The sequence below is a fragment of the Megalobrama amblycephala genome, linkage group LG5 (genome assembly GCF_018812025.1).
Source record: "Megalobrama amblycephala isolate DHTTF-2021 linkage group LG5, ASM1881202v1, whole genome shotgun sequence".
In the NCBI taxonomy this organism is placed as follows: domain Eukaryota; kingdom Metazoa; phylum Chordata; class Actinopteri; order Cypriniformes; family Xenocyprididae; genus Megalobrama; species Megalobrama amblycephala.
Window position 1 is genome coordinate 10,054,343 of NC_063048.1, and position 13,520 is coordinate 10,067,862.

A 13,520-nucleotide genomic window follows, 5' to 3' on the forward strand; every position below is an offset into this window, starting at 1 on the left:
CTAGGCAAACATTTTTGCAAAAACATATCTATATATACATGTACAAGCTACATACATAGGTTCAGTACTAGCTTATGACTGCAAAACACCTTTATCATAGTGCATGATTTGTAAATTAATACATTTTGATGTTTGCATCACATAACCAGCTCCATATGTAAAATTTTTCTGATGAGGTAAACTTGCTCTGGATCTCACAATGCAACATTGAGTCCCGTTAAACACAAGTCACAATAAAAGAGCACAAAGACTTGTAGAACAAAGCTAAAATGACTTTGTTGCTTCAGCAAATTTATTTTTATCTCATGTTTATTTTTGTTAACACTATCGGTTAGAGTAGGTTTAATGCAGGAGGCACATAATGTTAACCTTTTAGCGCCATTCACCAGACAATTTTTTATTTTATTTATTTATTTATTTATTTTTTCAAACTGCTGCAATAGAGGGTATGCACGTGACGTCACCGTTGACCGTTAGGACTGCGGTTACGCACGCTGAGTGGCAAAAGATTGAGCAGCAGCATTGGTTTTCTGCGTGAATGTCGCGAAAAACACACAAAACACATTCAAAACGGGAAAGAGCTTTGCGGCTGACTGTACAAATAGATTTGACACAAACCCTGAGGTATATATTTAAAAACTAGAGAAAGCAACAGAAAAATAAGCAAATGGATCACTGCAAGTCACAGAAACAGTTGGACTCCAGGCAAAGAAACATGGATTTGTAGTTATCATTTTGTGTCGAATTGTTGGATTTTGAGGTAAAATCATACCTTATATATTGTATTGTTATATATTATGTTGATGACTCATCAATTAAATATTTTCCATCTTATATTATGCATAATTGGGTGTTTTTAAATAAACAACACTGTCAAAAACTATACTATAAAACTATATATGTTTTAGGGCTGGACAATATGACGATATAACATTGATATAAGTGATTAAGTAGATTTAAACCTACCGATATTGTAGTTATATAAAATATTCACAGCCAGATTTGCTTTATGTATTTCCCCGGTGTCAAATCAGGCACATATAAAATGTCAAGAAACACGACTCCTGGCTGCATGTCAATATCCATGGATTAGGTTTATTTGACAAGTTGTAAGAAACACTTTCGAGTCCGTTTCTCCTATTAATCCAGTTACGCAGCAGGTTCTTTTGCCACTCAGTCCAGCTGAGGGAGCGCGTTTTCGGCGGGAAAGTGATGTCGATGCATACTCTCTATAGAGGGTATGCATGTGACGTCACAGTCGACCGTTACGACTGCGGTCACGTCCACTGAGTGGCAAAAGCCTGAGCGGCAGCATTGGTTTTCAGCGTGAATGTCGCGAAAAACACACAAAACACATCCAAAACGGGAAAGAGCTTTGTGATTGACTGTACAAATAGCTTTGACACAAACCCTGTATATTCAAAGACCGCCGAAAGCTACAGAAAAAAGCAAATGGATCACATTCACAGAAACAACTGGACTCCAGCAGAGAAACATGGATTTAATCATTTTGTGTCAAATTGTTGGATTTTGAGGTAAAATCATACCGTATATATTGTATTATTATTTGTTGACAACTCATCAATTAAATATTTTCCATCTTATATTCTGCATAATTGGGTGTTTTTAAATAAACAACACTGGCAAAAACTATACTATAAAACTATATATGTTTTAAGGCTGGACAATATGACGATATAACATTGATATAAGTGATTACGCGGATTTAAACCTACCGATATTCGAGTTATATAAAATATTCACAGGCAGATTTGCTTTATGTATTTCCCCACCGTCGAAATCAGGCACATATAAATGTCAGGAAACACGACTCCTGGCTGCATGTCAATATCCATGGATTAGGTTGTAAGGAACACATTCAATTCCAACCTTTAGTGTAATTGGTTTTACTCGTGTTTTCGCAGTTTCCTCTATTAAATCCAGTCACGCAGCAGCTTCTTTTGCCACTCAGTCCAGCTGAGGGAGCGCGCTTTCGACGGGAAAGTGACGTCGATGCATACCCTCTATAGACCTTTTCACATTTCCAGGTTTTTGGCTTCCGGAATGATCCACGCCGGGTAAAAGTTTTTCCGGTTACAGTGATAGATAGCCTCCTTCAGAACCAGCTCGGTCAAAGTCGTTTTACGAATTAAATGTCATGAAAATGTTTGAACGTTCTTGGTGAATTATTGGTGAGACTAGAGCTCTCATTGAGAGCTAAATTTTATAAATAATTCGAAGTGATGGCGGTTAAACTGGTTATATTTTTCGTGTCTGTTTAGCGCGGCTGTGCATTATCGCGCTTCACGTGCTTTAAAGACAGTGCCTGCGTCTCAGCGTGCACACTATCCATCCTAAATAGTAGTCTATGTGACATTAGTACACAGTAAAAAACATTGGGTTATTTTATTAACCCAACCGTTGGGTTACACATATTGGGTCACTAGGTTGGGTTATTTACCAAAAATGTTGGGTCATTTTTAAAAACGTTGGGTTATTTTTATTAATAACCCATCTGTTGGGTTAAATGCGGATCCCGTGACGGTTCAAAATTTAACGGTCCAGGGACAGTCAACGGAAAGAAGCTGCTGCAGCCTGATTATGAAGGTAAGCCATGTCGTTTTCGTATAGCTATAAAACTTTTATAACATTAGGTATTGTGTAGTGAAACATTAACTTACGTAACGTTATATTCTAAAACTGAATTTTATTTTTACTAAGGAAGAGTAGGTCTCAGCAATCACTATCCAATATTACGCATGTTTTACGGTCTTCGTGATAATCTTTCATAATATGACAACTAAATTTGAGCTTCAGACTTTAAAAAAGTACTTTTTTTGTACAGGTCTTTTAGAAATGCGGAACGAAAGTGCCGTTTGAGACGAGCCGAGCCGCGCCGCACGGACCGTTTATCAGCTCGGCCTACGCAGCGCGAGCTCGGTCCTCGATCCTCGATCATACGGTACTACAACAGAGCTGTTTGAATTCGCTAAAATCTAAGATATTGTAAGATGAAAAAGCGCAATATTCCCAACAGCTTCTATGCAAAACCTGGAAAAACGTTGTGCAACCAATGAACGATTAGTTCATGAGTGGTTATCGATAAATAACCTACTGTTTATTAGATTTACTGTAGTAACACTAACTGCAAATCTGGTATTTGCAGAAATGTGGTATATTAATAATGCATGTTTTATATAGTAATGCATGTAAATGTATTACAGGGGTATCTGAAGCATCTTTTACATTAACTCACAGACATTTTTTTTCTTTCTTTTTTTTCAGGTTTTTTTTACACATCTGCAATGGAGAAATAGACAATATTGCTTATAGCGCCTCTTGTGTGGATGTGTCACCTAAAAAGTGCAGCAAATTGTACCTAGAGCAACGTAGCCTATTTCAGTTTTTTTGCAGAAATGTAGTATTTCCAATGAGTCAAGGTTTCCAAGGTTGTACAATGGATTGCTATGGAGTTTAGATCAATGATTGGCTTATGATAAATTATACGTAAATAAAGCAAATATACTGCCATTTAAAGACACTTTTTGGTTGTTTTTCGATATGATTCAATAAAGTATGCAATTAACTATGATTATTGTCATTAATTAATTAGCACATCCTATAATTAATCAAGTTAAAATGATTCAATTGACAGTCCTAATTAAAATACTCATTGAAAATTAATCATCTGATTTTTTTTAAAGTAGTTAATGCAATTAATCTTATATTTTGAATCTGCTGAAATCTGAAAGTATTTAAACATTGGATACATTATACTTTACACTTATGCAGTTCATAAGCATCAAAGAACAATAATATCAGTGCATGTGTTTTACTAGTAAATGATGTTTAATACTTTTTGCTTCAGTGATCATTTTCACCATGCAAAGACTGCAAATTACCATTTTATTTGATTTATAAATAAATTAGCTGTTAAGAAGGACTTTCTCCATCATACTAATATTTCTCGTCTTTAGAATCACACAGAATAGAATCAAACAGCTTTAATGTTAAATTAGATAAATGTGTTACATCATTCTGAAGGTGTTAAACAACAATAATCTTATTATAAGTTAACACATAACATTTAACAGCCTTTCATCAAAAAAACAGCTAGCTGGAACCATGAAAAGCAAGGAATGGATGTAGACATAGCATAGGAATTCAATGTCTGGTCAGCATATCCATTGTCACAAGATTCATTCTTTATGTTTCTGCCTTTGAATTCAGCACAAAAGACGAGAGGTCACATGCTGTCTGATTGTCTAGAGAATTGAGATAAGCAACTGCTTTACAGATCAGTCCAGCCATGACGTGTGACAGCCACACAAAAGAACAACACCGATGCTGATAACAGAGACAAATGAACATGTTTGGTGAACGATGTGTATCAAATTTGTGAATATATACATACAGTCGATATAAAAAGTCTACACACAGTTTTTAATTTTCTCTCTTTTTTTCTCTCTCTGAAACATCACTTTCGTTTTCATTGATATTGTATATTGTAAAGATTGTAATTTTTAAATAAAAAGTACAAAAGTTGAGATATAATTTAACTTTCATTTTCATTTATTTCAGTGTGTGTGTGTGTGTGTGTGTGTGTGTGTGTGTGTGTGTGTGCGCGCGCGCTTGTTTAACCTGCATTGAGAGGACTAAATGCCCCCACAAGGATAGTAAAACTTGAGACCACCTACAGCAGTCCCCACGAGGGAAATGGATTAATAAACATGATACTTCTTTGAAAATCTAAAAATGCAGTTTTCTGTGATGGGTAGGTTTAGGGGATAGAATATACAGTTTGTACAGTATGAAAGTCATAATGTTAGTGGAGAGTCCCCACAAAGATACTGAAACCTAACATGTGTGGCTGTCAATAGATTAAAATTTTTAACTGTAATTAATCGCACCTTTTTGCATACATCATGTATCTTGTTTAACATTTTCAATTTGTCATTATTTGCTATATCCAGCAAGAGTAAACCACCAGAATGAAAGGTGATTCTCACAAAACTGTATTTTCTGATATATATGTATATATATTTCAAGGTAAATTTAGGTGTCTTTCCCAAAAAGGACACTTGGAGACTCCAAAAGGAAACCAAATAATCAAATGATATAAGGAGTCCATATAATTCATAAATTAATGCATACCAAAGCACCTATGAAAAAAAGAAAACATCACAGAAAAAAAAAACCTTTCAGAGATGAAAAAAAAAAAAAAAAAAAAAAAAACCTAAACCTAAACCAACATACCGTCTTGACCTGACTTCTTATACTACAGTACACAGATCCATTCAGAATAACACAGAAACATACACATGAATGTGTGTAACGTGCATAAACACAACGTGAGATGAAGTATCATGGCCAGTGGTGGGATGTTTTGATGTGTGTATACATATATATATATATATATATATATATATATATATATATATATATATTATATATATATATATATATATATATATATATATATATATATATATATATATATATATATATATATATATATATATATATATATATATATACACACACACACACTACCACTCAAAAGTTTGGGATTGGTAAGATTTTTAATGTTTTTAAAAGAGGTTTCGTCTGCTCACCAACATTACTTAATTAAAAATACAGTAAAAAAAAGTAATATTGTGAAATATTATTACAATTTAAAATGACTTTGTTTTCTATTTGAAAATATTTTAAAATGTAATTTTTTCTTGTGTTGGCAAAGCTGAATTTTCAGCATAGTTAATCCAGTCTTCAGTGTCACACGATCCTTCAGAAATCATTCTAATATGTCAATTTGCTGCTCAAGAAACATTTATTGTTTACAATTGTACAAAATATTTGTGTACAATATTTTTTTTTCAGGATTCTTTGATGAATAGAAAGTTCAAAAGAACAGTGTTTATTTGAAATCTAATCTTTTGTAACATTATAAATGTCTTTACTGTCAGTTTTGATTGATTTAATGCATCCTTGCTGAATAAAAGTATTAATTTCCTTAATTTCTTTACAAAAAAATAAAAAAAAAAATTCTTACTGACCCCAAACTTTTGAACGGTAGTGTAAAATGTTACAAAAGCTTTGTATTTTAGATAAATGCTGTTCTTTTGAACTTTCTATTCATCAAGGAATCCTGAAAAAAAAGTACACAATTGTTTTCAACATTGATAATAATAACAAATATTTCTTGAGGAACTAATCATCATATTAGAATGATTTCTGAAGGATCATGTGACACTGAAGACTGGAGTAATGATGCTGAAAATTCAGCTTTGCCAACACGAGAATAAATTACTTTGTAAAATATATTCAAATAGAAAACAGTTATTTTAAATTGTAATAATTTTTCACAATATTACTGTTTTTACTGTATTTTTAATTACATAAACTAAGCCTTGGTGAGCAGACAAAACTTCTTTTAAAAACATTAAAAATCTTACAGATCCCAAACTTTTGAGCGGTAGTATATATATATAAGCCAGTTATTTATGTCTTTTGTTGCATTGTGTCAATAGGAAATATCTGTTCACATTTCCAAACATTCATTTTGCCATTAATTGTAATAATCCAGTGAGATTTTTGAATACACAAGGAGTCTGACAACAGCCGGTGCTCCACACAGTGATCTGATCTCACCATCATCAAATCCATCTGTGATTGCATGAAGAAACAGATGAAACTGAGACAAACTAAATCCAGGAGAACTGTGGCCGTGTTTCTAAGATGCTTGAAGAAACCTGCCTGCAAAGATACAGTACTGTGAAGAGTTTTAGGCACTTGTGTAAAAATGCTGTATAAGTGAGGATGTTTTAAAAAAAAAAAAAAAAAAAAAATACTGTTATAAATAGATTTTATTTATGAATTAACTTATATTAACTAAATCAAAACAATATTTTGTGTGATCACCCTTTGCATTTAAAACAGCTCTTGTCCAGGTACACTTGGGCATCATTTTTCAGGTAGCTTTAGAGGCAGGTTTCTTAAAATCTCTTGGAGACATGGCCACAGTTCTTCTGGATTTGGTTTGTCTCAGTTTCATATGTTTCTTCATGTAATCACAGATGGATTTGATGATGGTGAGCTCTGATCTCCATGTGGAGCACTGGCTGTTATCAGTATTATTGTGTATTCAAAAATCTCACTGGATTATTACAATTAATGGCAAAATGAATGTTTGGAAATGTGAACAGATATTTCCTATTGACACACTACAGCAAAATATATAAATAACTGGCTTAAAACCTTTTTTGGGGGGTGAAAATACTGACGTGCCTAAGACGTTTGGACAGTAGTATATATATATATATATATATATATATATATATATATATATATACACCTCAGGCAAATCCACAGCTTGTTAGTTCGCCAGAGAAATTAACTCTCACTAAATGTATGCACAAGGGGTGTGACGAGACAGGTAGCTCACGAGACGAGATGAGACTCAAGATTGAGTTCACGAGAACGAGAAGAGACAAGATTTTTACACACTATTTTTAAGAAATCCTCAATGGCGAAATACATGACTAGAAAAAATATTCTGCAGGTGCATTTGAAATGTTTTAACTAATCATCTTCATCTTTTAATGAATGTCATTTCAGTTCTACTTTCTGAGTATGAATTATCATATGCAGTAAAAGACAACAATACTCAAGTATTGTAAAAGGTTTTGCCACTAACTCAACTGACTGACTTCTCTTCTGTATGATTTCAGTCTCTTCAGACCTTGCTGTACATGATTTATGAGCTTCTACAACTTTTGAACTCCTAACTGTACTTCTTTCCACAAACTTATCATAGAAATAAAAACAGTATAAATAAAAATGGTAACACTTTACAATAAGGTCTCATTTATTAACATTAATGTATTAACCAACATCAACTAACAATGACCAATATATTTGCTACAGTATTTATTAATCGTTGTGTATGTTAGTTCATCAAATTAGTCATTCATTGTTAGTTCATGATAGTTCACTACTGTTTGTGCTTAATAAGATTAAGAGAAAACTGTTATTCATTTTTATGGTAACACATGACAATAAGTGCAACCATAATCGCACTCTCTCAATATTCAAAGTGTAAATAGAGACCAAATTTTTCTTTCAGCATGATACAGAGCTAAGAGATGGTTACAACTACACTGCCCAGCCTAAAATAGCATTCATATTGAGAGATATTTGCATTCATCAGGGAGCCGCTTTCAAAATGCGGGGTATTGAAATCACATTTGAATGCGCGTTCGCGTTTACTTTCACTTTCGCGATCACGCATACTCTGTGAACATGGAGCGGCGGCGACCGTTATCCGACTGAATTAAATGTTTTTTATTTAAATACAAATCAAAATGACAGTGGAGGCGTAATGTAAACGTAGCAGTGGCATATTCTTTCCTAATCATCCTAACCACTCTGTCATAGCAATATCACGAGACTACTTTTCGCCTCGACGAGAAATCTCGACACATATTAGTCTCGCGAGATCTCGTAACACGAGATCTTGTCACACCCCTAGTATGCACCATATTAGCCTATATATTCATTATATTTTACTTAACTAGTTATGTCTTGATTATTTAAAGCTTAAATAAATCTGTCATAAAAATGACAGCCACTGCGTAAATGATTATATTTAAACAATTAATTGAAGTAAAACCATAATTTTATAATTAGATTTTAATACTAAAGTTAATACTAAAAACTGCCTTATGTGCAGTTTACGTTTGCATAAAATTTGTTATTTGAGTGTTGATTATTTTATCAAAAAAAAAAAAAAAAAAAAAAAAAAAGCAATTGAATTTAGGCTAATAGTTTGGGCTCTGAACCTTTAATATTATAGTAATGTACAAGTAAGGGATCCCTATATAGTTTAACCTCTTAACCCGCACCGGCCCGTGGGCGGGCCGCAGTGTGACGTCACAATGTTTACACTTAATTTTCTAACACTTTTGGCATTAATATAACTCCATATATGGTACCATTTTAAAGCTTAGATTCTCAGCTTTACTCTAAAATCAGCCACAAACTCTATATCATCTTTTACCTTAGGATGTCTTCTTTCGAATGAGCTAATTTATACATTTCTGTGAGCTTCTGTTGCTAAATAATCCACTGTTGAGTCACTGTATATCCGCAATGAAAAAATCCCTTCAAATGATGAAACCGGACCTCTATCAGATCTACATACCATCTGCCAACCTTGCCTGAGTCCTGGGATGATGCGGATGATATACAAATCAGGCACGGCCATTAAGAGGAAGTTGTCAGCGTTAAAAAGAGACGTCAATCAACTTCATAGTCCAATCGGTTGCTGAGATATTCGACAAATCATTGAAGGAGTGAGGAGGGCGCTCTCGTCTAAACTGACGCACGCACAGCTGCCCTGCGCGCCTGAGGGAAATCGCGTCTTACAACAGGACATGTTTTGAAGAAAGATTTCCGTGTGGATATAAAGTTTGTGTATTGTTTTGGTTTCTAAAATGGTATATGAAGAGGAATGAGCACCAGTGACTCGGACTGAAGCGGTTTGGAACCACTTTAAAAGTGAAAGCATGACGTGTTCGCCAGCAGGGCTCTGATGGAAACGGTAAACAGACAACATAAGGTTCCTATTGTCGAGAAAGAGACTGCGCTTGACTGGTAAGCTCTTATATTTCTACATTTACAAGGCTAATACATATTTATTGTTATAATTATTATTTAGAAGTGGGAAAACAAAGAAAATAAGCAGTTATTTGACAAAACATGTAGAAAGGGTGTCTTGTATATCCAACGCAGCGTGCGCAACAGCTTACTCATGCAAACTCAAATAAAATGACGCAGTTGTAGTAAATCTGCATGTTGATGTTGTGAAATGTATATTATTACAAATAAAACAACTAAGTATGAGCATAAACACTGGTTTCTTCGTTTCAGATTGTGAAATGGATCACCAGCAGACCTTGGCACAGACGGGCTCACATCAGCAGGAAGCAGGTCAGATGCAGGTGACGCACAAGACCACAGATCCTAAAGTGATGCACAGCAGTGGAATAATATATATGTGGTGGATGTGAACACTGTTCTAAACTTTAACGACTAGATTTGATAAGTTATAGAGTCTTGTGTCTGCTAAAAGGAAAATAAAAAGGGGTAAAATAAAACTATAGTGGGTCTCATTCTTTTATCCCATTTTCCATTTTACTCAGAGACAAAGATAAAATGCAGACAAACAATCAATTATTAAGAGAAGTGCTAAATTATATAGCAAAAATAGGATTTGGGGGGTAAAGTAGTTTGAAAAAATCATTTTTTTTAGCAAAGGACACTCGTAGACGTTAAAAAATAATTTTACCTTCCTGCAGTTATATTTGAATATTTTATATTTACAATATGACAGAGTCAAAATTCTTTTTTCTGGTGTATTCTGCTACCTAGTGGAATCAAACAAAACAAACAGCAGGTCAATAGAGCAAGCAGAACCTAAATTACCCTCGGCTTTCTATCTCTGAACTGAATAATGACTTGAGATGAGAGTCACTCGTTCGCAACAGCAAAAAGTTACAGTTGTGTTGTGTGGTGTGGTAGTAAAAACACTCCCTGTTTAGCAGAATTACAGTCACTTCAGTTTGGACTCTTTTTCATTTGAGACCGCGATAAACCACCCAGAAGACTAGCAAATACTGGGAGAAAATGTCAAATCAATTCCAGCATTACAGCAGTGTGACTTACAAGGGCAAACACCACTTTCAATCTTATCAATACAGCTTGAGCATGTCTCCCCATGAATCTCATTTTATGAGAGGAAAATGTGCATAAAAGATCACAGATAAAGGTGAGTGACAGTTTAATTATCTGTTAAAAACCTCATAAAATTTCATGCAATGATTATAAAATTAGACTTAAGAAATGAGATGGGATTTCTCAGATAAATATCAGTGACAAACTCTAAACTGTCAAGTAAATACAGCACAAGAAATGCTAACATTCACAAGTAAGCGCTCCTCAAATCGATTTGTCAACCAATGCCCTAAAAACCCAGACAGCGTCCGGCTAGAGCCAACGGTGCGGAACAAACCAAAAAAACTAAGCTGAACCAACGTTCAAAAATGGCCTGACTTTGCCCCGATGGCCGACCGGCGGCTTGGTGTGTCCCGACCTTAAGATGCGTATACGCCAAATATTTACGAGCAGTGTTGGGGGTAATGCATTACAAGTAACTTGAGTTATGTAATCAGATTACTTTTTCAAGTAAACAGTAAAGTAACACATTTTTTTTTTTAAATTTACAACAAAACTTCTATTACTTTTTTAAATAAGTTACGAAAGTTACTTTTTCATGTTTATTGACTGACAGCTCTCCTGTCCCCATGTTGAGTGCAGAGGTGTGTGCTGTGTAAACATGATGGTTATTGTAGCTCTAACATAAATGTGAACGTGCATTTACTCATCTCACTTGCAAGAAAACATTCAGTATTCCTCAAAATGAATAAAAACATGCAATTTCAGAATTTTACGCAAACCTGTAATAATTAAATTAAATTACACTAATATACTTTATGTATTTAATCTCACTTTATTACTCAATGTATTTGCTGCTGACCTTCAATTATGGTGTTAGATTCCCCCCTAAAGTATTGCGGTCACGGATCAAAAAATAAGCATGAATCAAAAATGTAAAAACACATGTAAAAATATATTGCACAAACTGAAACAAATAATGCAAAATGATCAGAATGGCAAAGAAAGTGGTCACGGATCAAAATATAATAAGCATTATTAGAAAAATTGAAAGCGCATTTAAAAAAAATAACAAGCATGAATCAAAACTTTAAACACATTAAAAATTATATTGCACAAATCTTAAACTTGTGTTTATGTGTTCTTAAAAGTTGTTTTCCTTGCTTTTATTACTCTGTGCTCTCTTACATTTTCTGCTCATATTTTACTCTTTTGTATGCTTGTGCTGTTTTTCCTCTTTGCTCTTCTTTCCATGTTCCGCTCTTGCATTTCCAAATGTTGCCGTTCGAGTTTCATGTAAATTAGGCCAGGATTAAGCGTCACCATTGGTCCACTAGTTCTAGATTGACAGCTAAACTCTGCACTCCAGAGAGTGACGTTGTGAGGCCGCTACATAGTGGCAGTTGCATTTCACGGTACAGGTCCAGTGGTAGGCGCATTAAAGTTGAATATAACAGTGATGGATCATCAGACAGGCACAACTGTGACAGGTTGTCGTTAGGATGGTGAATTTAACAATAAAAGATTGTCCAGTTGGACGTATATACCGGTGACAGATCAAGTTGAAGGAACATATCATATACAGTACATATATTTTTTGATCCGTGAACCGCAATACTTTAGGTGGGAATCTAACCCCATATTCAATGATCTAATACTACCATACTTTTAAGCAAAATTACTTTAGATTAGATTTAGAAATAAGAGTTTGAACTTACTCCTCTTGTATCCTATTCTTTCATCCAGAATAGCAGCACAGCTGAAAATGTTTGTTTGAGTTGTGCCCTCTACTGTACAGGTGTAAATATGCATTTCCTTCCTTATTCATTTCACTTTTGGTGTGAAAGGGCCTTAACATTTGCCAAAAGTAGAACTTTTTTTGTTGTTATCAAAAAACAAACAAGCCTACGTGAGAAAAATAACGCAAAAGTAATGTAACACATTACTTTTCATAAAAAGTAACTAAGGGATTAACGTAATATTGTAATGCATTACTTTTAAAAGTAACTTTCCCAACATTGCTTATGAGATGATACTTGTAACTTGCAAAAGAAAATGGTCTGCAACATTCCAAAATTGGCATGTCCTCAGACACATCAAAGTGAATGTTCCAAAATCATTTCTGTTGTCAGTAGTGCAAGTGTGTGGAGTGCATCAGAAATAGAACGGGGCATCAATTTACTGTCAGTGATTATCACTGTTTATAATCACTAATTATAATGGGTTCGATTTGTGGTGTACGGGCCTGGTGTAAACGGAGTGTAACCTGCCAGTTTACACCAATGCTGCTACAATCGATGGTGTATCATTTCCATAGCAACAACTATTTACTTCAGTGTTTCTGTCAGCTTTCTGTAGCTTTTTTGCTTGTTCTTGTTTTGATTGGCTGCAGTTTGTGATAATCTATGTAATGAAAATTTCAATAGCAAATTTCTAAAGCATTTATTTAACACTCATAAATATATTTTTTTTTGCTCCCTGAGAAACTAATGATAAGGGTATGTCAGATAGAATTTTAAAGACACCTCAACATCACCAATGGCTACAGCACTGAAAATCACCAACAATATCATGCTTAAAAACTTTGTAAATCAATTTATTACACTTATGTTAAATCAATTCAATAGATCCTTGCTGAGTTTCTTCCAAAATAAAAAATCTACTGACGCCAAACATTTAAATGGTAGTGTAAATATAATAATACGCTTAACTATGATGAATACAGAATAATATTCAAAATAATATTCAGGAAAGACAATTAGACTAGATTTTATTTGACGGGGAGC

At 34.1% G+C, this 13,520-nt stretch overlaps 1 protein-coding gene across 5 annotated transcripts in view; it reads right to left on the reverse strand.

The window, feature by feature from the left end:
- The window catches only part of LOC125268434 (kelch-like protein 29), a 236,254-nt gene that overhangs the window by 157,710 nt on the left and 65,024 nt on the right, over nucleotides 1-13,520 (reverse strand). Inside the window, exon 1 of one of the 5 annotated variants that reach the window (XM_048190627.1) lies at nucleotides 9,059-9,162. The exons of the other annotated variants lie outside the window; for them this stretch is intronic. The gene's annotated coding sequence lies outside the window, so the exon portion shown is untranslated. Of the gene's footprint in view, nucleotides 1-9,058; nucleotides 9,163-13,520 lie in introns of those variants that run through there. 5 annotated transcript variants of the gene reach the window in all.